The 3,842-nt window shown below is 46.8% G+C and overlaps 1 protein-coding gene across 1 annotated transcript in view; it reads right to left on the reverse strand.

Moving 5' to 3' along the window:
• Positions 1-1,355, reverse strand: part of LOC311134590 (G-protein coupled receptor 22-like) — a 10,905-nt gene extending 9,550 nt beyond the window's left edge. The window contains exon 1 of the mRNA XM_084168325.1: positions 1,283-1,355. The gene's annotated coding sequence lies outside the window, so the exon portion shown is untranslated. The remainder of the gene's footprint in view (positions 1-1,282) is intronic.
• Positions 1,356-3,842: the final 2,487 nt, after the last annotated feature.

Consider the following 3,842-nt stretch of genomic DNA (forward strand, 5'->3'; position numbering starts at 1 on the left):
TGGATGTGTGCCACGATGAGGATCCCCAGTACTGCAGAGCAGAGAGGGTGGAAAGAGAAAACACACCTGGATATATCCCACTCTCTCTCTCTCTCTCTCGCTCTCTCTCTCTCTCTCTCTCTCTCTCTCTCTCTCTCTCTCTCTCTCTCGCTCTCTCTCGCTCTCTCGCTCTCTCTCTCTCTCTCTCTCTCTCTCTCTCTCTCTCTCTCTCTCTCTCTCTCTCTCTCTCTCTCTCTCTCTCTCTTTCTCTCTCTCTCTCGCTCTCTCTCTCTCTCTCTCTCTCTCTCTCTATCTCTATGGCGTTTGTTTTGGTGATGGTGGGAGTGTTGATGACTGGATCACAGATAAACTTTCGGAGCCTCCGGATCTCCTGTTCATGAACTCACGGTAGTATTCCCAGACGTGTCAGAAGCCACAGCCACTGCTACAGAAGCCGCCGCACAAAACACCAAAATAAAGATGCTTCCTCTTCCTCTACAGTGGGTCTGAACGCACTGAATGCCGGCCTATAAATTCAAAATAATTTAATGCAACTGACAAATCCTTTAGAATCCAACTGTAGACTGTAGAATCCAACTGTAGACTGTAGAATCCAAATCCTCAGTTGAAGAAGACATACAGTAACTCATTTAGTCCACTTGTTTAGTCCAGCGCACTCACTAAATAATCACAAAAAATCCTATGTTCCTCCATTTCAGAGAGCCTTTAGATCCATCGGTTTCTATTCCAAACAGTGGGTGGTTTTCAGCCAAGCAAAAACAATACATTCCCATATTTGTGCCATTTATTTATGTATTTGTGCATTAGAGGCAGGTTGGAATTTATTGTCATGAATCTTGCCCTGGAGGCATCTCTGCACAGTGGTCACTAGCTGACACAACCACAAAATCATAAAATGTTTCAACTAACCCTAACCTTAACCCTAACCTTAACCACACTGCTAACCCTGATGCCTATCCTTAACTTTAAATTAAGACCAAAAAGCACATTTGTATTTGCAGGAATTTTTATGATATAGCCAATTTCGACTGGCCCATCTAGTGGAAATCGCTCAGTTCTGCCTCCAGGGCAAGACTCATAAAAATGAACGTCAACCTGCGCATTAGTTAGGGCCAGCAGTGTGAGAGTGGCCGTAGCCCCGTTGGGGGTCAAAGAGTGCAAGCCAGCCAGCCAGGCAGGTAGACAGGGTCCTGGGTCTGGTCCTCCCTGGTCGTCCCCTGGGGAGATACTAATGGAACAGGACTTTAACTCAGCAGCAGATATTTCACCTCATCTGTCTTACCAATGGCTGATTGGAATGAGCCCTGCAGCCTTCTCAGCAGCCTTCTCAGCAGCCTTCTTCTCAGCAGCCTTCTTCTCAGCAGCCGCCTTCTCAGCAGCCTTCTTCTCAGCAGCCGCCTTCTCAGCAACCTTCATTCAATTCTAAATCAGGTCCATAACAGCTCCTATCTGTCTTTCTGACGCGCCAAGCACTTTGAACTCCTGGTACCACGGTGCTGTATGTGAAATTGTATGATTGTCTGGTGTGTGTGTGTGTGTGTATGTGGGTATGTGTGTGTATGTGTATGTGTATGTATGTGTGTGTGTGTGTGTGTGTGTGTGTGTGTGTGTGTGTGTGTGTGTGTGTGTGTGTATGCGGGTGCGTGTGCGATTCAGTGGTAGAAGGTCGTGGTCATGAAGAGGGGGATGACAGAGTCCATTAGAGGATGCCCCACCTCCGTGATTTATACCAGGATAAAAATCCTCAACATGGATTGGTCAAGAGGATAACAGTCCTTGAAAGGGACTGGTCAAGAGGATAACAGACCTGGACAGGGATTGGTCAAGAGGATAACAGTCCTGGGAAGGGATTGGATAAGACGATACGAGATTGTATGAGACGACCACACAGACCAAACCATCCTCAGTCTGTCCTTCAGTCACATCACCATCCTATTCACCATCCTGGAGGAGATGGAAAGAGAGAGAGAGAGAGAGAGAGAGAGAGAGAGAGAGAGAGAGAGAGAGAGAGAGAGAGAGAGAGAGAGAGAGAGAGAGAGAGTTTTTAACTGTGCTGTTTCACAAAAGTTCTGAACCTCTAGTTCCAAGATAGCGTAGCAGTGCGGTCGTGTTCTCTTGTGTGTCCATGTAAATAGCCTGTTTTTTTTATTTTATTTTTTATTTTACGTATATATTTCCCTATCACACTTTTCATCCTTCTACTAAATATACTTTCCTGCAACCCGCCTCACTCAATGTAGAACGGATTCTATTATTTACTCACCTTTATCTAGAATCTCCAGTTGAAACTAGCCAGCCAGCTAACTAGCTAACTAGCTACTTGCTATTAGCCACCGTTAGCGGTTTTCACCCAGAACATCTGATTTTCTGCCGGAATAACTGAATCACTGGACCTTAACACCGGATCTAGCTAGCCGCAACCGAATGGATGTTGCTGTAGGCTAATCACCACTGCCCCCGTAGCACCAGTTAGCCTTGAGCCTTGAGCTAGCCCCAGCTATCTACCTCTCTGTCTACCGGACGGGAGTAGCCAGCTAACCAGCTAACTAGCTACTTGCTATTAGCCACCGTTAGTGGCTTTTTCTCCATTGTCCGTGGCCTGCACTACCTACCAGCCAGCTCTAGCCTGGACTATTATCAGCCAGTCTGCACTGTCTGCACAGCGAGTTATCGACCCAGAACCTATCAGATTTTCTGCCGGAATCACTGAATCACTGGACCTTTAACACTGGATAATCGCAACTAGCTAGCTGCAACCATATGAACGTTGTTGTTGGCTAATTAGCCTTGAGCTAGCCTTGAGTCAAGCACATCTCCCGTCTATCTACCTCTCTGTCAACCGGACGGGACCTCCTAGAGTCGACATGGAGCCCCGCCGATCCATCACGACTGGTCTGCCCAACGTAATTGTCTGTGGTTTCAACAGGCTTCCCTTTGCGAAGACCACGAAGATCCATCTACTAGCCCCGGCCTGCTAGCACACGCAAACTACAACCGTGCTTCCTGCTCGCTGTGCTGAAGCACCAATTTGAACTGCTCTCGGACTCACATATTGCTGTTCACTGGACCTTATGATCACTCAGCTGCACAGCTGATGCCTGCTGGACTGTTCCTTTACACGGTACCCTGTCCTGTTTATTCTGTTTAGCCTCAGCCCAAACTTTATCGCCATTACCAGTTGTTGTCTTAGCTCTCTCTAATAACACCTGTGATTGCTTTATGCCTCTCTCCCATGTCAATATGCCTTGCCTATTGCTGTTCCAGTTAGTTCTTATTATACAATTTCACTGTTGAACCCCAAGTCCCTCTCAAACTGCCTCAAATAGTTATTTTGTTCCACCCCCCATACACGCCGAGACCGGCTCAATCGGTGCCTCCAGTGATGCTATCTCTTTCATTGTTACCCAACGCTTAGGTTTACCTCCACTGTACTCATATCCTTCCATATCCTTGTCTGAACATAATGCCCTGAATCTTTTCTACAACGCCCGGAAATTTGCCCCAGTTATTCTCTGTACCCAACGCACTAGAAGACCAGTTCTTAAAGCCTTTAGCCGTATCCTTATTCTAGTCCTCCTCTGTTCCTCTGGTGATGTAGAGGCTAACCCAGGCCCTGCAGCCCCCAGTATCACTCCTACTCCCCAGGAGCAATCATTTGTTGACTTCTGTAACCGTAAAAGCCTTGGTTTTCTGCATGTTAACATCAGAAGTCTACTTCCTAAGTTTGAGTTATTCACTGCGTTAGCACACTCCGCCAACCCTGATGTTCTAGCAGTGTCTGAATCCTGGCTTAGGAAGGCCACCAAAAATTCTGAAATTTCCATCCCCAACGACAACATTTT

Source organism: Coregonus lavaretus, assembly GCF_964263955.1.
Source record: "Coregonus lavaretus genome assembly, chromosome: 9".
NCBI lineage: Eukaryota > Metazoa > Chordata > Actinopteri > Salmoniformes > Salmonidae > Coregonus > Coregonus lavaretus.